Raw genomic sequence first — 25661 nt, forward strand, 5'->3', positions numbered from 1 at the left:
AGGCTCATGAAGGACAATCTTACACTGATCCCCACTGAAGTGCAGACTCTGGGGGAGCACATCTGCCCAGGACACACTGGGCAAACAGTGCCTCACCCACCTCTGCTCGGAGCTGATCAAGAACTGCTTGATCAGCTTCCAGCAGGCTCAAGCCAAGCTGCTCTTTTGATTTCTCCACCTTTCTTTCTCCACAAGGCCCCTCTCCAGGGCAATCCTGAACCACTTTGTTCCATGTGTCTTACTGCCAGTTTCCTGCTCAACAGCCCACCTGGCTCACCTGCCCCTTTGGACTGTGCTTTCTACTGAGCCAGTCCTGCCACAAAAGCAGCTTGAAACACACCTCTAAGTAGGCACTGATCCACAGAAATCAAATCCATTCCCCTCTGCCCAGGGCCAGTCCCCTGCACATCTGGCAGCCTGCAAAATCTAACACCCCGTCAGGGTCCAACATATTGTTCCAACCCAAAGAAGGAATGCAATTGGTTTTGCTAAATCTGAAGGAATTCCTGCAGGTCCTCGGCCTTCCAAGGCCAACGCTGCCACTGTGGAGGGAATCCTGTGACCCCGAGCATTTGATGGTGACCACACCAAAGCAAGAGGTGGCTCCTTCAGCAGGAGAATGGCACATGGCAATGTTGTGCCTTTGTGTCCCCAGCCTTCCCCCATTGTTTTAGCAATGGCAACCACACTCCAGCACAGCCCAGCAGCTGCAGCAGAGGTTATTTGTGTTGCCTCAGTGCACATCAGGACTCCCAGTCCACCACTGCCAGCAGCTTGCAATGACAACAGCACCTGGACACTGAGGTGTTTTGCTGGAGGCAAGCCTGTCACAAGCACACACCCTCTTCAAACTTGCCATCAAACAGAAAGGAAAAGAGCAGGAAAAGGCTACCTTTGGACCAGTCTTGCCCAGGTCTATCCATGGGCCAATTCTGGGCAGAATCCTCCCGCCAGTGCTGGCCTCCTTCTTCATGCTGAGAAACTTCTCCTGCTGGAACTTAGACAGAGGCAACTGAAAGGAAAAAAAGGAAAAAAACGAAAAATTATAATAATTAAAAAAAACCAAATTAGCAAGATGTGCTTGTTCAGAGGGGTTTATCTTGATCAAGTGTCACTGGTGAATAATTTGTGATCACAGCCACTAGGACACTTCTGGAAGCCCTGGAAGGTACTTGCTGAAATACTTAGCACCAATCAATCAATACAGAGTGCAATACACATACTCCAACCACATGGCTGTGGCCCATTAGTCTCTCTGTGATCTGATGTGACATGTTTGGGGATTTCTGCTCTTTGGCCATTTGTTTCCTCTTACATTTCATTGGAAATGAAAAATGTAAGTGTCAGTGACCTTTTCAGAGAGTGGGAAGGAGCTCCCAGAACTGCCCCAACTCCATCCCTGCACAACACTCACAACTCACAGCAGGAGACAGCACTGCTGGCTGAGTCCAAGAGAAGCAAGAAAGAAAAGCTGTACCAAGAGGGAGGTGCACAGGAATGTGTCCAAGTTTTAGCTCTCTCTGTTAATGAGCATTTGTTTTCTCTGTCTGGGCTGACAGAGTCCTCCAGAGAAGAAAACACAGGGATCTCCTTGCCAGAGCCTCAGCACTGGGGCATCTTCAGCCAAGTGAGCTCCAGACAGCAAGGCACCTTGGTGGCCCTGACTGCAGTGCTGCCTGCAGGGCTGGAGCTGTGCCCACCCAGGAGCTCAGAGAGAACTGCTGCTTTGGGAGCTCTTCTGGCTGGGACCAGCCGTGGCTCTCAAGGCTTTGGGCACAGTTTGAGCTCTCCCCCCACATGCCCAGGTGCCCAAGGGCAGGTTGGTCACAGCAGCACAGGGCAGTGCCCAGCCTGACAGAAGGAATTCCTGTGGCAAAGGGCAGGCACAGAAGCACATGCTGAGGGCTTCAGCTGCACATTGCTTTCACTTGGCTCCCGTGGCACAGCCAGGCAAGGCGCTGGGCTGTCCCTGAAACATCACACAGTGTTCCCTACTGCACCAGGACAGCCCCCACCAACAGCAGCACGGCACAAAGAGCTGGGCAGGGGCTCTGCAGCTTCCCAGCGCTGCTGGACAACAGGGGCAGGGACACCAGGGACACCAGGGCACTTGCCAGCCTGAGCACAGCCCCAGTGGCTACTCACAGTGTTAGGCTGCAGTCTTTCCCTCTGCAAAAGACGAGGTGTTGGTGTCTTTTTTGGGAATCCAGAAGCCATTCTGAAGAGAGGATGTCACAGAGGAACGACAAGGCCTCAGCAAAACTGGAAGGAGCAACAATAGAACTCTGAAAATCCAGAACCCAATTCATGGCAGACTCAAGGCATATACTGCTGCTAAACATTTTATATCATTTGAAAGTAGCTAAGTGCTTGTTTGGCATAAGTAGCTAGTATTGTTAGGCCTCTAGTTGGACTTTATTTGAAATAGATGACCACCTTGTGCAATTCAAAGATGGATCATACTGAAACCTGGAGCTAAAAAGCTGAGCATGAATAATGCTTAGAACAGACAAAGCTGTAGCTTAAATATTACTTAAAAACAGCTTGCGTGGACCTGCTCTTCTTTAGGCTAAACACCCCCTGCTCTCTCAGCTGCTCCTCACTGGACTTGGGAGAGGCTGCAATGTTATGGTTCATGGCTTAAATATTGCTACAAAGGACATTTTGCCGACTGTGACAAAACTCTATAAAGAAGCTGAGAGCACCCAAGCCCACCCTTCCCTGAAAATGCCTCCTGAGTGGAACTTGGGACTGGGAATTCAGCCCCACAAGGGAACTTGAGACAAGATAAAGGTGACACTATTGTCCCATTAGCTCAGGTCTGGGCAGAAGTGAACAAGGCCAAGGGAGAAAAACAGATCCACAACAAAGCCAAAGCCAGCAGCTCTCCTGAAAATCAGCTCTGTCTGCCTTCAGGCTGGGCAAGTCATAGCCACAGACTCCTCTGCTGAGGCCAGGTTTGCACACAAACCTCCCATCAAAGACCTCCACTGTGTCCCCAGACCCATTCCTGAGGCCTTGCACCAGATGATTGCAGGGCATGCAAAGTAACACAACAGATCTGAAAATCCACAACCCAATTTATGGCAGACTCAAAGGATATACTGGTGCTAACAATTTTCTATTACTTGAAAATAGCAATAGACAGTCAAACTTGCCCCACCCCAGGGAGGTACCTGGGAGGTCCCACCTTGCCCAAATCTGCATTAATCCATTGGAATCTTACATTTTGCAATACTTCACCACAGAGAAGACCAGAAGAGGATTTTATGGTATGCCAATGGGATCCATGGAATGGTGATATTTTTTTACTTAATCTGTCTCTGTCATTCTCTTTCTTCCCCCTCTTCCCAACCCCATCTCCACCCCCTTCACCCCCCCCCCCCTTTTTCTATTCCTTTCTCTCTCTTCCTCACATTTACTGTTCCATAAAATCCAGACTACTGACTTTGGCAAATTGCCTCGTTTGCACCTCAATTCAGAGGCCTCTCCCTAATAATTTTAATAACCAGATAATAACAACCCACGGAAACTTGAACAGAACTCATTCACCTTGAAGCAGTTTAAGCAATCACTATAGGGAAAAAAAAGTATAGATGAGTACATTTAGAAAATGTTGCATTTCTTCAGTGCAAAAAAAAAGCACAATCAGTAGACGAACTATTGTTCATCCACTCAGCTGTGCATGCCACTGAACTGCTGCACCAGAAGACTGGCATTATCCCATCCTGTATTTCCCTTTGGCCTTCTCTCTCAGAGTGCACATGAGACAAAACCAAACAGTTCAACTTTAGTCAATCTTTACCTTCAAAGGAAATTCACGCTCTTTTCCAGAGGCCAATGCTCTGCACGTTGAGGAATCCTCTGCAGAGACCAATGCTCCGCGAACTGAGGACTCCTAGCAGAGGCCAATGCTCTGCACGTTCAGGATGTTGTTTGCAGAGGCCAATGCTCTGCACGTTCCGGAATTCTCAGCGGGGCACAGTGCTCCGCGAATTCAAAGGACTCACTCGCAGAGACCAATGCTCCGCGAACAATTCACTCGGCGAATCACCCAGTGTAGCTGCCTGTACGAGCCCAGGCTGCGCACACCCAGCCAGGGCCGCGTTCTCGGGCAACTGAGGCCGCGCCGCTGTCACAGACGCTGCCGCCCGCGCGGTTACCAGGCAACCGCGGCGCCCGAACGTCGGGGCCGGGCTGGGTTCCGGTGGGGCCGGGCCGGGTTCCGGCGGGGCCAGGCCGGGTTCGGGCGGGGCCGGGCCGGGTTCCGGCGGGGCCGGGCGGGTTCCGGCGGGTCGGGCCGGGGCCGGGCCGCAGTGATTTTCAAAGGAGATTGTCACTTGAACTACTGCCGTAACTTTCTGAAGTCTTTCTGTAAGTATTAGCGAAAGCCTAAAATGTGGTGATAGAGGCACCTCTGTCAGGTCTGTCCCTTGCTCTCTGTGTAGCACTGGTGTTCTGTCCTGGCTGGAACAGCCGGAGGGGCTGAGCGAGCTGGGAAAGGGGCTCAGCCTGGAGAGGAGGAGGCTTGGGGGGACCTTGTGGCTCTGCACAGCTCCCTGGCAGGAGGGCGCTGCGGGTTCAGGAAGCGCCGGAGCAGCGTGGTTCCCTCTCTCCTCTCCCGCTCAACCTCTTCCTCCCTCCCTCCTCCTCCTCCCCCGTTTCCGAAACCCTCGCAGCCCGCGGGAGGAACGGAGATGGAGCCGGGACAGGGCAGAATGCAGAGAGGGGATGCCAGGAGTAGGAGTGACTGGGCTGTACTGGGACCATACTGGGATCATGCTGGGAGGGAGTAGGAGCAGCACGATGGCTGCAGCCAGGCCATGCAGGGCCTCCTGCCAAGGGGAATGATTTCAGACAAGTGCTGACTGTGTGGGAGAAGGTGTTTTGTGTTGGAGGGCTGAGTTATCACTGAAGTTTTTCACTTCTGATACTTGGTAATATCAGTGTCGTTTTGTCCGTAAGGAGCACACTCAGTGCCTGAGACATCTCCATCTCCACCTGCTTCACAACTCCACTTGAAGGCAGATGAAAATTATTTCCTTGTAAATGACCTGTTTTCACCAAATTCTGCAAACTCTTACTGAGGCTCTTTGCCATGAAGTTGATTTTCTATTTATTTTTTCCTTTTTTTTTTTTTAATAAGAAGAATTGCTTTCTCCTTGCAAATGTTAAGTAAAATTTTCCCTGCCTGGGATGTCAGGAGGTGCACATCCTGTACAGAAACACTCCCCAACTGCATCAACAACCTTTTTGTACTGCTCAATGAGTCCTAGAAAACTGCAGAGCAGTTTTGTGTCTGCAGGTTACTTGGCAATCAATTCTCCATCTCTGATAAATCCTAATTTACAAGGAGGATGTGACGAACTCCCTCCTCTGCAATCAGAAGTTGGCAGTGCCCATTCTTCTGCAAATTTATGGGTTCAGCAGAATAATATCATAGGAACAGAGATGTTCTGCAGCATTGCTGCTTGGTTTGCTCCTCATTTTGTGGGGCAGACAGCAGCCTTCTACAGCCCTAAAAAGGACAGGGAATTTTCTGGACAGGAAAGAAAAGCATCCGTGAGAGAGGCAGAATGTGATGCTGTTACCCACGGCTGGTGTTGCCACCTCTGTTGTCAAATTTCCCTCCCTTGCTGCCTTGGGGCATCTGAGTAATGGGTGGTTTGTAGTGATGTTCTCCTTATTGAAATCAGTCAAGAGTTTGTGGACTTATTTCCAGCATGAAAACAAACCCTGTTTTGCTGGTTGTATCAGGGAAAAACTTATTTGAGGCAGAGAGAGGACAGAAAGAGGTGAGAGACCACTGAATTTTTTCCATGTGGCTGCAGGGAGGGAGAACAGTTGTGGTGTGGAGATGCGTTGTTAATGTAAAAGCAACAAAAAGCAACCCAAATAGTGAGTGAGCATCACTTGAGCTGCACCTCTGCCAGTTAGGGATGGATCCCTCCTGCTCCTTCCCATGCCTGAGGCGCCTGTGTGGGGCTGGTTGTCCCTGTCATTTACCTTTCAATTACACATCAAACAACAAGTTTCTTGGAAAACAGTTGGCTTTTCAGACTCTCCTGGGCATTCAAGTGAGTCCAGGAGATGTAGGGATGAGCTGATAAGTGGCTTTGGATGGTCTTGGCTGTTGGGTGTTGCTGTGTTTCCTGATGCTCCAAAGCAATCCCTGGCACGCTGCTTTTGTGAAAGGCAGAACAGCTCAAGAGAAAAATGTGCTCGAAATTACCTGTTCTGGGGAAATGCAATCACTGCGAATTTTCTGCTGGGAACTGCTTGTGAACAAAGATGGAGCCTGAATGAGGGATCTGCCCTTGTGGGGGTGCCTTACACTGACACAAAGCTCTCTGTGCCTCTCCAGAGGGTTGTCACCCTACAGAAACTTGTCACTTGAGGAATCTCCTGGCAGGGCAGGGAGGGGGATTTGACATCACAGCTGCATGCCTGGGAAAAACATCGAGGCAAATTCTTCTTTTCTGGCCAGGAAAGCCAAGGTGTGTGCCTGCTGTGTTCCACGAGGAGGAAATCAATTGCTGAGGGATTTCTGCTGGGAGATTTGTGCTTTATGAAATTCATGCCAGGGGCAGAGGACTGGGGAGCTGCCAACAATAGCACTGTCTTCCTCCCCTCTGCTGCTTTAATTGTTTGTAATGATTTAATAAATAGCGCTGTTCTTCCCTGCAGCAAACATAGGCATGTGGCATTTTATTATCTTTATTAGGGCTCCTGTTTGGAATTTCTTTGCTGTATTTCCTTCTTTGCAGAATTGGTCCAAAACTTGGAGGAGTTGGTGTGAGAACTGGACTTTGTGCTGTCAACATTCTGAGTGTGGAGCCAGTGCTAAATCCGTGCAACTATATGGGAATGGAATAAATGACACTATTTAAACAAGGAAATGCTCCTGGCTTAGGCATTTTATCTGCACAAATGCACACTAGGAGAGGAAGAGCAAATCAGGTACAAGCTCCCAGTACTTACAGAAGAATGAATGGAAGTAACTTCCTGTTTAGGCTGGAAATTAGGAGAACATTTGTACCCATCAGAATGGTGTTGAACTGGAGCAGCTGCCTAGTGACAATAGACAAGTGGAGAAGTGAAACCCCAAATTAAAGGCTTTTAGTGTGGAGTTTTTTGGATGTTGGGGTCTTCAGAAGTAGATCTTGAGTCCCACGGGCAATGCAGGCAGCTTCCCAGGGGAGCATCTCTGTCCTGTGCCAGGGCCCTGCTGCCCTGGTCCCACAGAGTGATTTGGGGGTACCTGATGGCCCAGCAGAGTTTCGGGAAATGCCTCAATGTTTGTTGGATTTGAATGGCATTTGGGTCAAAGTGAGTTTCTCCTCTGAGGGATGGAGTCTTGAGCTCTCACAGGTTTTGCTTGGACATGTCTTTCATCTGTCCCCCAGCCCAAAAACCCCCAGCAGATCCCTGCTCCTCCCTCTCTGTGTCTCCCACAGCTGTGATGCTCAGAGCTTTTCCCTTACACAAAAAAACCTGGAAATTGGCTGGTATTTGTTGCCTCTTGGCAACAAAATTGTCTCCTATTGTGCAGCTCAGGGGGAAAGGAACCTCTTCCTCCCTTCAGTTTGCTGCAACAAAGTGTTTTGTTCGTCTTTGTGAAGAACTAGGAAGAAACACTTCTTTTTAAGCTGAGGGAGCCCAATTCAATTCCCTTATCATTTTGAGCAAAATAACCAAGTTATTTATGTTGAAAGTCACTCCAAAATTTTGAAGAGACCTTTTTAGAAAATATTTCTCTTGGTGACTGATTACAAGTGGGTATGGAAAGAAACTCTTTGCCTTGAACCACTCAAAGCAGTAATTTCTTCCCAAAGAGTAGATGTAATTTCATTTTCTGGGTGAAAAAAAATTAAGTAGAAGTGGACCAAAGGAGCTTCAAGCTGATCTCCATTTGCTGTCAATGACTGAATTAAATGCACAGGCTTCCTATCCAGCTGTGCCCGACAAAACATTGCTTTTGGGTTATTGGAGGTTTTGTCAGAAATCTTTGTAGCATGACTAGTTCATGGACTTATCTCTGCTGGCTTCAGTCATTCCTGCTGTCCATCATATCTTGCTATTATGACGAAGCTCTTTTCATTATGTTGCCTTTTAATTCAGATATCTGAGCCTTTTTCTACTTCTGGTCCCAGTTTTCAGGAGGACAAACATTTTCTTATCTGTGAGTGTATTCAGTGGTGGCCACACAAGTGAAGGCAAGGAGCTGGCAGGTGATAATTTATGGAACTCTATAATGGGAAAACCTCAGCATTCAATTTCCATCTCCTTAGAAATCTTTATTTCTTTTCTTGTCTCTTGTGCTCTTTGTGGCTGGTCTGAGTTTAGTGCTTGGAAATACAATTCTATGGACCCAATTGCTTTGAAAAAGAATAACCTTGTACACAAAGATAAATAAATTTAACTTTTCAATATCAGAGCAGTTTGACATCCAGTCTTGGGGACCTGGCAGTGGTTAGTGCCTGACCAGCCTCAGAACACAGAGTTTGTCTGATTTAGGTGAAATTTCATTCATTGGAGACAAAGTAAAATTGCCTCTTATTTGCTCAGCACTAAAAATCCATCTGAAGCTGATTGCCAAGAATTGCTGCTGAGTGATGGGATTAACCCCTGCAATGGCACCATGAAACGAGAGACTGGGAGAGGAATATTAAACAATGGCATTTCCAGCCATGTGCAGGCCCTGGTCTTCTGCTCTTGGCTTGGTGCTGTCAAAGGGGCTGTTTTGATGGTTCTAGAGGCACTAACCTGGGCAGTGAAATGCACCTCAGGCACCAATTGCATCTCTGGTGTCTGCAAGTGCCTTTATCTCCCTTCATGCTCCACAGAACCGAAATCCTGAAAGGACCAAGTGAATCTGAGACTTTGGGAAGGCCCAATAGTGACAGATTTTGGTGAGATTTGAGTCAGGAGATGGAAGCAGCAGCAGAAGGTGCTGTAATCTTCATCCCTGCACTCTCCTGCATGCTGATACAGTGTGAAGGAGGCAGGGATTCCATAAAGCACCTTCTGTAGCTCCTGAGGGAAAACAAGTGGCAAGTTCTTTAATTTCTTAGAGTTTCAGGCATGTTTGGCTGTGCTGCACCTCGGGGCCAGGCTCTGCCACTCTCTGCTCCAGCTGGTGCTTCCAAACTGCCCTCTGTGATTTTTATTTGCAAACCAGCTCTGTGACCAGCTTCCACTTTGCTTTAAAACTTCAGCACCACGTTTGTGGCTGAACAGGTCCCAGAGCTGGGGAGGAGGATTTGAGATGCAATTTGCATCACAGAGTTGTTACAGTGGGGAAAATGTCACATCCCTCCTGTGCCTGGAGCTGCTAATCTTGTTCTGAACATTGAAAACCTCTTCAGCTGCTCTCATTATACCTAAATTTGATTACTGCTTTGATTTCATACCTCTTTCATGCAGGCTTTTCCTCTCTCCTTGGCTGGAATTGTCAGGCCTGAGAGGAGAAATTTTGTCAAGCCTTGGGACAGTTCCCATCATCTATCCCTGCTCCTAAAGCTGCTTTGAATTATCTTAGGAACCTGAGCATGAGGGAAACTGGCAGGACTTTAGTGAGAGGAAAAGTAAGGCACAGAGGCCAAAGTGTAAATGCAGAGTCTGGGGACTCTGTTGTGGGGATCTGGGCCCTGCAAACGGATGTTCTTCCCTGTGAATGGCTGGTTCCTTCTCTATCTCCTCCTGAAATTCCTGAGGACCAGGGATGGTGCTGGTAACTGCAGCCACACAAACTCCCCATGGAGCTGTGTGGGACCCAGTGGGAATCATTGATTTGCAGCTTTTGATGAAAAGTTGTGACATGAACCTCAGTGTCAGGGAGGTGACACATTAATGCTGCTGTCAGACAGTGCCCACACACCATGTCTGGAGACAGCTCTGGAGAAGATGAAGAAAAACCAGGATTAAATCCCATCTGCTACTGAGCTCTATCAGAAACTGCTTGGAGTGAAGTCTGTGAAGTGACTGGGGAGAGCTGGATGAAAGGGACAGCTCTGAGAAGTGTGTGGTACATCATTGATGTCCTAATACTGATCTTTGCACAGAGATGAAAACGTATCAGTTTGCATGGCCTGAATGTCTGGCTCTGGACATTCTGCATTGCACAAGATGTGCTGAGCTCATCTGGCTCTGAAATATCATCTCTGCACCTTAGCCAGGAACAGCATCAGAGTTCTGAACAGATTCATCAAAATCAGTCATAAGCCAGAAGCAAACCTTGGCAATACACATCTGTGGCAGGTGAGGAGACCAAAAGCTTCCATTCTTGTTCTTGCTGAATGAATTCAGCAATAAAAATTCATCTCTCTTGGCATTAAAATACTTTAGTGTCAGCTCTGCCCCAGACTATCAGTGTCAAGGATTTCTCTGGGTGCTTGGGGGTAGGTTCTCCCCCTGTAGCTCTCTGCAGGTTGGTGCTAATTCAAGATGTTCCCTCAGCTTCAGATGTTTTGCTGCCTGAGCAGAGTGTGCAGAACAGGGATTACAAGCACTGACATTTGCTGTGCTAGAAAGTGCAAGGGACACATTTGTGCCAATGAACGTCACACCTTTAACTAGGAGGATCAATTCTTGTTGTGCTCAGCAGAGTCTGTGGACAGAGGGGGTTTTCCAAAGGAAATCTTGGTCCATGTAGGGCTGAAGCTCCCTCCAGGCTGGCTCCAGCCCCTCAGGGTGCCCAGGAGCAGGGCTTGCCCACAGCCCAGTGCACCCTCCTTAGCCCTGGGGCTGCCCAGGGAAGAGCCATGTCTGAGGCTCTGCAGGAGCACACAGGCTCAGCCCTGCTCCAACATGGGGTCCATGGGCCAGGGCACGCTGGGCTTTGCCCCTACAGCTCCCAAGTATGTCCAGAGAAACTGCAAGGAGAGAGTCACCTCTGTCAGTGGGACCCCTCTGTGCACAGGGACCCCACTCCTGGCGTGGCTGTGCCAGGGACCTCCAGCCCTGGGAACCTGGAGCAAGTGGAAACTACAATTTTGCAAAATGCTGCCTGTGCCTGAAGCAAATGCAAGGAGCACTGGGGTGTGAAAAATAAAATTTGTTTATTACAGAAGAACAGCAGCAAAAATACAGAAGATATTTACATTGTAAGAATATTTGTAACAACAACAATCGATAGAACATATATACAGAAAAACCTACCTAGCAAAACTATGGGAAATGTATTTACAGAAGTCAAAAATAGCCCTACAATCTATATTCTAAAGACAACAACAAACTGTAGAATATATATACAAAAGGGTGGTGTCTCTGTGAAGTCCATCGCACCTGGAAGAAAAGCAAATGCCACGGTCACTCCAGTCAGGCACAGAGGGCTCTTGCATGTGCCCCCAGGCTGGCACATGCTGGCCCAGCAGCAGGACTCTGCTACCAGAACTGAGCCTGGCTGGGTCTGGCATGGAGCTTGTGTGGAGCAAAGCAGGCACAGGACAGGCTGTGGATGGCCACCAGAATCCGGTGCCCTGGGTACAATGTCCCTGAGCAGGGAGCACCCAGCCCCGCCCCAGCCTGGCAGCAGGAGACCCACTCTGCCTGTCCTGCTGCTGGCATTGCTCTTCATGCCAAGATCATGGCCTCTTCCTCACCTTTTTAATCAATATCCATGTCCTCAATGGACTCTTCCACATCCACATCCATCTCTTCTTCCTCATCCACATCCATCTCTTCCTCTCCAGAGTCTTCTCCGTCTATTTCCATGTCCTCCTCTGTATCAATCTTTGTATCTACCTCCATGTCCTCCTCTCTGTCTGGGACAGCCTGCAGAGGCAGCAAAACCTCAGAGTGGGCTCCCTGTCCCACTCCATGCCCACAGAGCTCCAGCCCACCCGGGCAGGTGGGGGGTGTCCACCTCCATGGAATGGCACCAGACCTTCCTCAGAACAAAGGGGAGCATCCTGCAGGGCTGGATGATGAAATCCAGGCACTCAGGAGCTGTCAGGAATGATCGGGGTATCGGGGGGATAAGAAGAGTGAAAGGCGAGGGCAGGAGCAAGGTGCAGAGCGTGTCAGCACAGCGGCCAAGGGTTGTGTTGTGCCCTTTGCTGGGCGCTGGACGTTCCAGCTGGAGCGTGGGCTGTGACATCACAGTTCCCAGGCTTCATCTGAAGTGGACAGTGGAGACCATGGAATGATGGAGTCCCTGAACAGTTGGGCTTGGAAGGGAGCCTGAAGAACAACATCTTGTTCCCAGCTGAGCAGTCTTCCCCCAGAGCGTGCTGCTCAGAGCCCTGTTGCCAAGGATGGGGCATGCACAGCCTCTGTGCACAGCCTGGGCCAGTGCCCCACCACGCCCAGTGGAAAAGAGCAGCTTCCTTAGATGCAGCTTCAATCAACCTGCTGCAGTTGAAAGCCATCCCCCCTTGTCCTGTCACCACAGGCCCTGCTGAACACTCTGTCCCCTTCTTTCCTGCGGGACCCTTCCAGACCTGCAGAGCCACAGTGAGGCCTCCCAGTGTCTCCTCTCTCCAGGCTGAGCATCCCCAGCCCCACTTGCCCAGCAGTCAGTCAGATCAGGGCCAGTCAAGGCTGCAGGGTAGCAAATAGCATCAGGAACTGAGAGATGCAAGCTTTAGACCCCGGTTTGCCTCTAAATGTACAAAATTAATAACAGTGGATGGGAAGATGGCGGGACACTGGTTCTGTTCTAACTGATGATTTTTTTTTCCTTCTTTTCTGTCATGCTGACCCAGGTTTTTCTGTTTGAAAGGAAGCTTGGCACAATGTCCATTGTCTTCTCCATTTGTGAAACACTAAGTGGAGTGTGGGCAGGCTGATACGCAGAGCAAAACCTGAAAATATACTAGTGATCCTGAGCCTGGGGGATGCAGCTAAACCCAGCCAAAAGGAATTTCTGGAAAGCTGATCCTGGTTTACATTGTCTTGAGTTTGGCTTTGCCAACTTCACCAGTCATTTATGAAAAAGCAAACAAAAAACTCAAACCAAATCAGACAAAAACCAAAACAAATAAAGAAACAAACAAACCCATGCAAACTGATCCAACAAATAGATAAAAAACCCCAAATAAAACCAACGGAAATGAAGAGTTTGTATTAGTTGTGAGGATAGCACAGCAGGCAAATGGCTGCTTCCCACAGGATCACCATCAAAAGCCACGTAGAACAGCTGCTCCAAAATATACCCAACAGGAGAAAAAGAAAAAGTGATGCATGGCAACTTTGGGGGCAGCTCCACATTCAGGTGAAGGATGAGCACGCAGTGGTACAGATCCAGCATTGCCCACCCTCCAGGCTGCTGTTTGCTCCTGATGAAAGACCCTTGCAGGACTGTGGCCCCTCTCAGTGCAGTGTCAGTCACTGCCAGAGCTCTCAGCTGAGCCACTGGCATTTGCAGAGTGACATCCAGCCACAATCCTACTGCCTGCTGAGCATCTGTGGAAGATCCTGAGCATCTTCATGCCTAGGACTGCCGCTTCCCCGGCTGGCTGATGACAAGAGAGGGGGCGGCAGGCTCCCCCTGGAGCTCCGTTGAATCCCACTTGTCAGTTGTTTTGGTGCAATATAAAACTCAGGCAGCGCACACGGGTCCCAGGGAAACTTTATTTGATGGTAAACTTCCCCTTTTCCTCTCCTGGGACCCCGATCAAGGGGCAAACAAAGACTTAAATGTGGGGGGAGGTCAGGGGTAGGCACAACTTTCAACAAATCAGGAGAGTTGGGAGTAAAAATCCTAGGCAGGGATAACAGCAGTGAACCAATAACATTCCAAAGGAGGAAAAGCGGTTTCAATAAGCGGCTAAAATTTGGAGAAATAGAAACTGGAAACTAGTTGACGAAATAACTGGGAAAAGGCGGAGACAAAAGGAAAACAGCACCAAGGAAAACCACCAAATCACAAATCAAACCATAAACCTACTAATAAACCAAAAAGCACGATACGACATCTGCCCGTTCTTAAATACAAAAAGGACATTAAAGTTTATCTAAAAGAACAAAAGTTATTAGTGTTATAAATCATAAAATTTTACAAACGTAAAATAAAACGAATTATAATTTAAAAATTTTTCAAAAACTCAAATAATTTTGGATATGTCTAATTTAGCTTATACTTGTCTTGTTTTTCACTGATTATGCATTTTAACTATAATTTTATTCATTTCTTCAATTCACTGCGAAATAATATCTTAATTTTTGAATAATTAGCTGGTAAAAATTGGGCTCAAAAGGTAATTAAAAATTGTTTTAAATTGTCAAACAAAAACTCAAAAGTGGCAAACTTAAAAAGAATTTAACATTTCATAGAAAGCTTACCATTTCATAAAAGGATGTTCCATAGAAAGATGTTTCATAGTTTCCAGGAGTTAAATGTGTAAAACAAACAAATTTATTTCATGTTAAATAAATATAAATTTTCTTTTCATTTTGACTCAAAACTTATGATTTAAAACTTGAAGGTATGGTATTAAATCGATTAAAAACCAATTGGCTCCTGGTTACTATTTTTTTAACAATTTAACATTTCTTTTATTAATACAACTACAATTTATTTCATAATACAAAGCAAAGCAATGAGATGTTCTTCACATCAATTTGGCTGATCTTCTCTGTTTCAAAACTTCAGTTATCTTGTTCTTCTGTTGGGAAACTCAAGTTTGAAGGTTTTCTCTCTTCAAGGAAATTCAGTTCAGAAAATGGTCATGATCAAATGTAGCATAGTAGACTTCGGTGTAGTTATAACATTCTTCTTTCTATAACATGCAACTGAACAACTGGGTTAGTTTTCCAAAATGATTTCAAATATGACAAACAACTCATTTTTTTAAAAACCATACAAAAACATATGTTCAAAATAAAACCATTTAATTCTTCAAAACTGAAAACCTGTATAGTAATTGAACTTTTATAAATTTAATCAAATAAATAATCTTTTACTTCTGTAAAAAGCACTGTTTAAAAACCTTTAAAAAGGTATTTTGCATTTTCAAATCACATTAGTAACTTTTCAAATTAACAAACTAATTATTATTAAAACTCAATTGTTATAAAACCTCTAATTAATTTAAAGCAAAAACTTTAAGTTCACCCTTTAATATCATCACTGTGAGTATGGCCTTTGCAGGGCCCTTTGCAAAAAGGCAATACCCAGGGTTTAAAGGATAATTCCATAACTGAATTTTTAAACTTGTCAATTTTGTCAAAATATAAACTGAATTAAAATTTGTGCTTTTGCCAATTTATAGTAATATAAAATTAAAAGGAACATTGGGTAAGGTTTGACTAGGAAACTGGACAGGGAAACTTGAGCAGCACTTCTTAGAGTTAAAAATTAAAATACTTTAATAATTAAAAATATATAAAGTTGCATAAAAATAACAAAACCTTCTAAATTGTTCTTTTGGTTCTCTGCTTACTTATTGTTTCTTGCAATCACTAAAATTCACAAGTCTATAATTTGAAAATTTCTTACAAGGGTTTTTTAAAATCCTAAATTATTTAAAAGGTCTTTTATAAAAATTAAATGCTAATTCAATCTGAATTTCACAGAAGATGTTGTAAAACAATTGCTGGCTGCTCAAGTGATTAGGGTTATGTGAGGGGATGGATCCGGCCCGCTGCCCTGTGGGGGAAAGCAAGACTGCGATTACCAGATCGGGTTTCCAATTCTCCCTCTTCCCCGCAGGGCTCCCCTCCCGAGGGGAGGGGGGCTCTCAAGGAGAGCGGTTTCTGGGGAGGGGCCGGGTTGGGGTCCTCGTCCCCAGAGGCGGAACTGGGAGAAGGAGTAGACATTGCTTCAGACCCACGCCTCCCCCTCAGCAGGAACCGGCTGACACCTTCCCCGTGGAATGTGGCCCCCTCAGGGGAGGATGGGCTGCCGGAGAGATTCAGGACCGGAAAAGAAGGCAGCGGGGAAAGCGTGTCTAAGGTGGAGTGGCCATCCTCCATCTTAGACAAAGAGCAGGGTGGGGGGCCTGACTCGCTGCAGTTCCCCAGTGAGGCCTGGACAGCGAGCGGCCGGGCGCTCGGAGCAGTGCGGCCAGCCAGCTCCCAGGGAGGTGGGGAGGGGAAGGGGTTTTTTTGGAAAGTCTGAGGGACAAGGGAACAGGGGAATTCCAGTGTGCTGCTGACCTGTGAAAATCTTCTTGCTCCTGTCCTTCTTAGAAGGACAAGAGGAGGACCTTCTGATGAGGTGGGAGAGGGAAACGTGCCAGAGATAAAGATCCTCACGGGCCTGGCCACGGGCCCTTGAGAAAATTCCACCCGCCAGGGATAGAAAAAAGAAAAAAGATAAAAACCCCCGCTGTGGCACAGCTCACCCACTGGCGCCGGGCCTCTGGCCGATTTTTCCTGGGAGACGAGATATCCGTCCAGCCAGCCCTCTTCTGACAGATGAGTGATGCTGGTTGACCACCACAGCAGTTCCACTTCTCATCAGGGTGCGCTGAAACTGATGTTCTGATCGCTGACAGACTGGGGACTTTCTCTTTCTCGGCTTGCTGCCTCCAGGGACTTGGGTGTTCCCGGTGCTCCAAAGCCTGTTCCCAAGACTGAGGGCGTGGCCACTGTGGGTCCCTGGTGTGCTTGTCCCAGTGCACACACCTTGCCTTGCTGCAGGAGCCCAGCAGCTTTTTTTCTGCTGTCTGCGCTAAGCCCTGACTCAGTCAAGTCTTCCACAAGCTTTCTTTCTCCACTTCTGAGTGAGAAGGAAGGGCAGAGAAAGTCTATAGAACCATAAAATTCACCGATGGGCTCCTCTTAGAGTCATAAAAGGAGCTCGTAAATGATCTTATCTTGCCCCACATTGGAAGCACCAAAGTGCCGTTTCCCGGCTAGCTGATGACAAGAGAGGGGTGGCGGCAGGCTCCCCCTGGAGCTCTGTTGAATCCCAGTTGTCAATTGTTTCGGCGCAATATAAAACACAGGCAGCGCACACGGGTCCCAGGGAAACTTTATTTGATGGTAAACTTCCCCTTTTCCTCTCCTGGGACCCCGATCAAGGGGCGAACAAAGACTTTTAAGTGTGGGCAGGTCTCAGGGGAAGGTGCAACTTTCAACAAATCAGGAGAGTTGGGAGTAAAAATGCTAGGCGGAGATAACAGCAGTGAACCAATAACATCCCAAGGGAGGAAAAGCGGTTTCAATAAATGGCTAAAATTTGGAGAAATAGAAACTGGAAACTAGTTGACGAAATAACTGGGAAAAGGCGGAGACAAAAGGAAAACAGCACCAAGGAAAACCACCAAATCACAAATCAAACCATAAATCTACTAATAAAACAAAAAGCACAATACAACATTCTGGGAACTCAGTGACTTCATTCTCTGATCAACCTCATTTCTTTCCTCTTGTCACCTATTTCTGCCCTCCTGCAGCCTATTAGTTCTCAGAATCAGAGAACTGTAGAATATGGCCAGTTGGAAGGGGCCCTTCAGGATCATCAGGATCATTGCACAGAGCAGCCCAATGCTAACGTTGTGTTTATCTGAGGACAGAACCTTCTGCAGGTGTCGGCAGCTGCAGGGAGAAGCCAGGCCCCCTTCCCCCAGCAAGGACAGGGAGCAGGCTCTGGCCAAGGCCTGTGCTGCTGCTGCTCCTTCTCCCCGTGCCCCAGGGTTTGCTCTCTCCTTCCCAGGAGCCGCTACGCCCAGCCGCGGAAGTGTGCGGCCCAACTCCTCCTGTCCCTGATGCAGAAAATGGGAGTCACAAAGCTGGCAGGTACAGCCAGGGCTGAGAGGCTGGCACAGGTGGCAGGGATGCTTGCTCAGGACTGTCACCAGGACACAAGGTAATGATCTTCATTTCACTTCCTGAAACAGGAAAATCGTTTTGTGTTTGGCTTTAAAGGTAAAACCAGAAAAGAGTGGAAACTCAAGGCAATAATAAGTGACCTCCCTGTGTGGATAAGGGTCATAGAATCACAGAATATGCCCAGTTAGATGGGACCTATCAGGGTCATCCAGTCCAGCTCCCAGCCATGTGCAGGGCTCCCCACGAGTCACTCACTCCATGTGCCTGAGAGCATTGTCCAAATGCTTCTCGAGTTCAGTCAGACTTGGTGCTGTGACCACTGCTCTGGAATGCCTGGGGAAATGACTGTACTGGGTAACCTGAGGCTGGCCAGCAAGAAGGAGCATTGCCAACTTCCTGTGACTTGAAGGATTCTTTACTGAGATCAAAAGAGCTCAGATTAGCCAGTCCAACAGTTCTGATTGGCCGTAGGTGCAAAACACAAAGCCAAAGTGTTGGCTAATATTCATCACTGAAGGATCACAAACATCTGTTTCTCATTAACTTAAGACATTCCTAGAAATATTTCAGGGGTCTTTAGACAATGTATTCACTCTTTCTAAAATCCCTTCTGCAGATTTCTAGAATGCTGTTATCTGTGGCTCAATGACCTCCAAATTTCTTCTTGAAGAAAACTGTGGTTTCCTAGTGGCAAAATCAACCCAAACCACCAAAATCCCCTTACTTTGATGATGAAATTCCCATTAATAGCTGCCAAGAACACCAGAGAAACTAGCTACCCCTGTGCATACATATAGTATAGAATAAGCAATAGGATGCAGGAGGTGTTTTGTCCTGGCTTCCCTGCCAGTTAAAGAAAGGCAAATTTTTGTGCAATGGCAGCAAGACACTGCTAATAGGCTCTGACAACACAGCAGATGTGTTTTGCTTATTCCCTGGGAACACCCACAGTGTCAGAGTGAAATGGTATTTTTCTGTGGCCTCTTTCTCCTCTCGCCTCTTGTGTTCAGCTGACAGCACTGTGCAGTGTCCAGTGGAGGTAAATCTCCCTCTTTGCTGAGTAGGTAATGCCTTCTCATGCAGGGGTTGCACCTGATGAGTTTAAGGTGTCAGCCTCTTCTGTTAACACTCTTCCTTTCTTCACTTTTCTTTCCTTCCTGCCTGCCTTCCTTTCTGCCTCCCTCCCTCCCTTCCTGTCTTCCTTCCTCCTGCCCTTCCTTCTGTCCTTCCTTAGGTATTATGGACAGGAGATGGTGAAGATGTTGCTGAGCCATCAAAAATTTAAAATGCTTCTGGAACAATCTCTTTCCACGCGTGACCTGGAAGATATTTTGACAAGAATTAAGAAGAAAGTAAGTGCTTGACAGGAGAAATGTCTCCTTTGTGCAAGTATTGCCACTGCTTACATGAGATCAAGCATACCCAATGTGTCTTTATCTCATTCCTCTTCTGCTGAATCATTTTGCTCCTGGGAATGAGCTGTTAATCCTCAGCGTGATCATCTGCAGGCCACAAAGAAACTGCTATTATTAGGGAAGAAGTGGGGTTTTGAATACTTTGAATATGGGTCACAAAGAGGAAAGGGAAAGAGGAGAAAATGGGTTTACATTTAAGATAAGCCCCCACCATGTTCTCATGTTCTCCCTGCTCTGCCCCCAGTAAAGCAATTAACTGAGAATTGAACATAACAGAATCTGAAGATAACAGTCTTTGCAAAAGACATGGAAGCAGTAGTACCAAGAAAATTTCCAAATATACAAAAGATGTCCAAGTCAATCCTAGTTACTACAATTACTGTCTGTCCTTTGGGAATACTGCCCTGCTGTCAAGCCCTGTGGAGCTGGAAGAAGCTTGGTGAATTCAGCAGCATCCAGTGAAAAATCCTTTGTTTGTTAGGAGGGGGATTTTATTGTTTTTATCAACAATATAGAAGGGAGTGTGCCTTTGTGCAGGCACAGGGAGAGTGAGTGTTGAACCAATCAATTTCCAACACAATGGGCCAACCCCCAAAGAGTCCAGCTTTTTCTGCTGCTTCCTTTAAGACCACTCATTGCCTACCAGTTTGCATTATTCCCATTTGTGCTCAAGACTAATGAATTTGGGATTTTAGACTGCTGCTCAGTGTGGTAGCACCCATAACCTGCCTTGGGCTATTGAAAACAAAGAGTTGGCATCACTGAATCTCTGGTCTGTTTATTTCTCTAAGTTAGGAAATGTTTCCCTAGGCCTTGGTAGCAGTGACTCTGGTTCTAACTTGTCTTTTAAACAGGGATTTTCCTGTTTTATATCCTAAAGATTGATGGGATTTCTTTATGTCTCTCATGGGGATGGAAAACCAGAAGGGTGAATGCCCATCTGTCAAGGAGCCAGTGGAGAAGAGGAACGATGGCGCCAAGAAGCCCCAGGCCACATTGCCTTCTAGCAAACGGTACTGAGCACTTTTGTCAGATGTGACAAAGCCCATGACAAGCTTCACATGTCTCTTCCTCAGGCAAATCTTTCTGGCAGAGATGACCAGTGCCAGAGATTGTTTCCTTTCCCTACAAATGCTCTAGGATAAAAAAAGTCTACTTCTGCATTACGCTGAACACAACTTCTCTGGAGGGCTTTCCACAAAAAATGGAGAGACAAAAAGACATCCATTGGTTGCAGCTCAGATGATCCAGTGCAGTGGCAAGGGCAGGGTTGTGGAGGCTAGGAGAGGTCCACTTTTCTGCTGCTTGACTTGGGACAAGTAAATTGAACTAGAGTGGTTTTTTATTTAATCTGAGTGGAGTCTTTTTCAGATGGGTGTTTTGATGAGGAGTCCCAGACTAGAAGCAAGGTGCCATTCCTCAAAGATGCAGGTCTCATCCATGTGATTTGGCCTGGCTGAATGATGGCTTTCTTACCCTCAGACAGTACCAAGTTTGAGTAGGAAGTAGCAAGGCAATTCCTTTGCAGCTTTGGTCAACAGGTGTCTCAAGGTGGACTTTTTGTCTTGATATTCCTGTCCTTCGTATATGTTGCTTGATGGAAAGCGTGTTTGGTTTATTTCCCCCTGTGCTGCAATCAGCATTTAAGACAGGAATTTGGTCCTTGCTGTCTCTTCATGCCAGTGGCAGAGCTACCTACGCTCCTCTGATAACAGAAGGGATTTATTTAGCTGTGTCATGCTCAGCAGTGGCAGGAACGTGACCACATGCCTCAGCAGCATGGCTCTAGCATCTTTCCATGCTTGTGGAAGAGACAGGTTGATCCAGGAGAATTGTTCCCTGTGGGATTGTTGAGCTGTGCATCTAGTCTCTAGGGAAGCAAAATGTGAGCATAGTTCTGGGATGTCTGGCTTCTGGTTTTATCTCTGTTACTGATTTTCTGGATCCTTCAGATATGCCTCTGTTCATCTGTTCAGATGCATCTGAGCTGCTTTTGCAGATTGTCATGCCTGGTTGTAGAGACACTTCTCCAGAGTGATGAGTTTCCTTATTACAAGGCACACACGTCCCATATGAAGAGGCATTTAGACTTGGAAGTAGTGTCTCTCTTTCCCCACAAAGCAATCTAACCCGTGTGCCTTGGAAGCCATCTGAAGATAGATCAGATGCATCTCATCCTTGGTTTTCCTGAGTGAGCACTGGGAGAATGTTCCTTGCAGATTTTCTCCCATGATGATAGTCACAAGGTCCATGTTGTTCTTCTGAGCCTCATGATTTTCTAGCTTCAAATAACATCATTAGGAAAGCTCCTCAAGATGTTTTGCTCAGAATTAACTGAAGGCATTGTCACCAACAGGTCCTAATTTGGATTTATTTTCCAGGGTGAAACCTACCTCTGATGGACGCCTCGCACACCGTGCCAAAGCCCAGGTCATGCTGCCTGCAGCTGTGGAAGAAACGGAGCCGCTCCAGAAGCTTTACCATCTCCTGGAAGCCAAGGTGTTTCAGGCACGCATGGAAGGAGTGGCACTCCTCCTAGACCTGTGCAAAACTAGCCCCCAGCTCATCTCCACTAACATTGTCCAAGTATGTAGGGTGTCTTCATTGTCCCTTTTCTTTAGCTCCTTTCCTAAGGCTGCAGATGTAAAGTTAATTCAGTGAGTCTTGGCACTCCATCCTGGCTGTTTGGGACAGGCTGGTCCCTCTTACCCAGACAGATTTATACCAGGTTCAGGCTTTAGGACATGTTTTTTCAGTCCAGCTGCATTTGTCTGGCAGGTGCCCATTGATGCTGTTCATCAGATCATGGCAGCATTTTCTGCTGCTGTAATTGCTGCTGTCTCCTACTGCTAGTTGGGTTAAGTGAAGGGAATCCAGCCACTGAAAGCATGGCTGTTGTTCTCTAGAGAAATGATGGATTTGCACGGGGAAGAGAAGTATTAGGCTGGGTTGGTTTAAACCCAGTTTTTTTGAAAGAATTTTTCTGTAAACTCCATCTTGTCTTGCTCAGGCACAACTCTGGAACGCATTTCCACTTGTCCCTATTCCTCTTGGTAAAGACAGTGCTCACCCTTCTTGGGGGGCCTTTTGTTCTCTTTGGAAAGGAAGAAAACAGCTAAGGACAGATCCATCCTTTCTCCTCCCAGTAGCTGCTCTTTCCCTTTGTCCAGAATATGGTGCCTGATGCTGTGGCTGTCATGGGACTGAACCTGCTCTAAGGAGAGCTGTACAGCACATTTCATTTCAGAAGTCTCCCTCTTAGTTAAAGAAATGATCTGGATCCTGGAAGAGTTGATCAGAGCCCTGCCCTTCTCCAGACACAGGTTTTGAGACAGACTACATCCAACTTAGATCTTCTCCAGCCATAGCTTTGCCAAAATCATAGCTGTCCTCAGTACTTGAGGCAACTGTATAGAAAAATGGGCATTGTAAATATCTGCTTACATACTTGTAAAGCAAGGGTAGCCTTTTGCATTAACAAATGGAATTGATTTAATGATTTCTAGATGTAGAGAAATACAATAGGAACTCATCTGTCCCCAACCAAACTTCTTAAAAACAGAAGAAAATCTTTCAAGCAGCATGAGGTTGCGCTACCATTCCAGTGAGTGGCCCACAGGAAAAGAGTGAAATTGTGCAAGCAAGTGCTGACCTGAGAGAGAGGATCACTTTCATCTTTTACATTGCTGAGTGCTATATCCACTCTTCAAACAAAGACATTCTAATCCAGCTTTCATGTTGCTTGTTCTCTTCACAGATTTTTGATTATTTTGTCCTGAGAATATCTGACAGCCACAAGAAAGTGAGACAGAAGGCGCTGGACGTGCTGGCTGAAATCATCGGTCTCCTGGAAGATGCCCTGAAGCCGGTGATGATCCCTTTGGTGCAGGGAATAACAAAGAACCTGAACTCAAAGGATCCCGGGGTTCATGCCGCAGCTGTGAGCGCACTGGAAGAATCCATTGCTCATCTGGGTAAGGCTGAGCCCTGGCATGGACTCTCCTCTCCTGTGCCTCTGTCTCTCCCACACAAGAGAACGCTGAGTGCCTTGGTAGCTGCTGTTGTCTGTGGAAGGCTCCAGCTGGCAGCCACCAGAAGCTGTGCAGGTGCAGTCTTTATGCACCAGTCCCCAGCAGGCTGGAATGTGCAGCAGCATTGCCCAACAGTCCCAGCAGCCCTTGGCTCTGTGCTGCAGCTCTGAAGAGCAAGTCCTGGACTACAACTTTGCTACAATTCAGAGGGAAAGGGGTTTTGCAGTTTTCTTGGTCCCCATTTGAATTCCCAAATGAAGAGCTTTGCTGTTGGCATGCAGGGACACTGGCCCATCAGAGCTTCTGCAGAGCAGCCACCTGGAAGGCTCTACATTATAGGCATTATGTTCTACCTTTCTTCTTTCTCTTCTTTTTTCAGAGGGGAACTTATGATTCACCAAGTTAATCTCTTTCTAACAAGCAAGTCTAAATCCAGCTGCAACCATGCCTTGTTCTACGTGTTGTTTTGTGTGGGGCAAGATGGCAATAGCAAAGAACTACATAGGCAAGGGCTGCTCTAAATTCCTTTGCCACATAGACTTATGTCAGCTCTGAAAATGCCTGAAAAATGGAGTGTTGAGGAGGCAGATCTACAAGGGCAGTTTCCACTTTCTCCACCTCAGCTGCTCTGTGAAGTCCTGAACTGCCTGACTCAGTGCCTTTCTGTGTCCCAAGGATGGGCTTCTTCCTTTTTGCTCTGGGATGCAAAACCTTTTCACTGCTTCTTACATGTGACTGAACTCTTCTTGAGGTCCTTGATGTGAAATGCTTTAACATTGCTCCTGGTACAGGAGATGAGTTTGGATTTGCAAATGTGAAAGGAGAGCTTTTCTTTTGGAATTTTAAACCCTGCCAAGTAGGCAGGAAGGAAAGTCAAAAATTTTTCAGAAATCAGCAGAAATTTACTTTCTTTGATAAAATGGGGTTGCCCTGCCCTTTCCCTCCCCACTCTCCTTTCTCCTATGACCTCAGACAAGTGAGCAGAAACATGTGTTTCACTTGTAGATAAAGTACCACTGCTGAAAGAGTTCAGCCACCAATGGAGTCATCTGAGTGGCCAAGCTCTGCTGGATGTCACCGGGAGTATCGCAGGTATGGCCTCCCCTTCTAAGCCAAGAGGTCTCCCAGGGAGTATTTACAGGGAATGCCTGTGAGCAGACAGCAGAGTAGCTCCTCCACATCAGGAGGTGCTGAGCTTGTCCCTCCTGCCCAGCAGCCAAGGCAGGTGTATTTGGCAGGTTTCCCTGGCTGCTGCAGAGCTGTGCAGCACCTGAGATGGGGCAGAGCTCGGCCTCAGGGCTGAGCCCTCACTGGGCCATCTCAGAACCCACCTGCAGGAAAGGGAGGGGCTCAAATACCCCAGCTGGCTCCTCTCTTGGGAGCTCAGGGACATCTGTGATCCTTTAGGGAAAATGGTGGCAAACGCTGTTTCAGGGAATCAGTTTGTTTTGTTCTCACAGAATTCTTGTTTTTCTCTTGGGAAGTTTTGAGGCTGAACCGTGCAGAGCCTGGGGGTCACAGCTTAGGTCAAAACTCAACACATGTCTTAGAGGCACTGACTTAGTGCAAGGCAGCCTTTGAGGGCACAGGGGCAGAAGCAGAGTGCTGGGCTCCCTGCCTGTGCTGAAATCCAAGTGGCATTGGAGTGAGCATTTCAGGGTGTGCAAACAGTGTCTGCCTGTCTCAGCACTGTCCAAAATGTTACAAATGCAGCTGTTAATGGATTCCTCAGAGGAGCTTGCTATGTCAGCAGTAGCCAAAGAATGGAAAAATTACAATCTCAATATATAGCAGAGAAGACACTTGTTAGCCTTGCTTTAGCTGGGGCTAAATCCACTGCTAATTATGCCAGCATCTTTAAATGCAAGGTGTAATAACTTTGTGTCTTCATTAGGAATCTCAAAAGGGCAGGTTCAGTGATTAGGAATGTCAAAGGCCTGTTATAGAGCATTTGAATAAAGTAGATCACCAGCAACAGGGAATTTAGTTTTGCAGTTCTTTTGATCTCTTTTTCAAATAAAGGAATTAAGCATAATTTAGGACTACTTTAGAAAGAGCAGATGTTCTCTCTGAGATTTAGTAGGAACAGACAGCTGTTCCTCACCTTCAATAGTCACCAATGTCTTTAATTACATTTAAACTCAAATGAACTCCCATTTAGAAAGGGGTACCATAACCCTTTCCCTGCTTAGCAGAATTGGTTGGGGGTCTTTCAGGAGCTGTTTCAATGTTGAATTGTTGCATTAAGGTGCTGGTGGATTAACAGCATAGTGAAAATGAAATCTCTTCCAGCACAGGATAATAAATGGCTACTACATAACATTTTGCCTGCTCAGAAAATAAGAATGGTCTCCAGAGCATTTCAGGTTTTGATCTCCCAGCCAAATCTGCCATGCAAGAAGCCTGTTGGTAGTAAATTTTTGTCTGTGTTTGATATGGTTCAGTTCAGAAAATGAGGAGAGTGCAAATTTCAGAGACAATGTGAGAGAACACA

At 46.8% G+C, this 25661-nt stretch overlaps 2 long non-coding RNA genes across 2 annotated transcripts; one reads left to right on the top strand and one right to left on the bottom strand.

The window, feature by feature from the left end:
• Positions 1–4288: 4288 nt before the first annotated feature.
• Positions 4289–14395, top strand: LOC135292565 (uncharacterized). The gene is made up of 2 exons (XR_010354803.1): positions 4289–4374; positions 12708–14395. It is a non-coding gene; the product is annotated as an uncharacterized LOC135292565 (long non-coding RNA).
• LOC135292464 (uncharacterized) lies at positions 11044–12035 on the bottom strand. The gene is made up of 3 exons (XR_010354785.1): positions 11888–12035; positions 11604–11775; positions 11044–11286 (listed from the first exon to the last, which is right to left on the bottom strand). It is a non-coding gene; the product is annotated as an uncharacterized LOC135292464 (long non-coding RNA).
• Positions 14396–25661: the final 11266 nt, after the last annotated feature.

The sequence above is a fragment of the Passer domesticus genome, unplaced genomic scaffold (genome assembly GCF_036417665.1).
Source record: "Passer domesticus isolate bPasDom1 unplaced genomic scaffold, bPasDom1.hap1 HAP1_SCAFFOLD_37, whole genome shotgun sequence".
Taxonomy (NCBI): Eukaryota; Metazoa; Chordata; class Aves; order Passeriformes; family Passeridae; genus Passer; species Passer domesticus.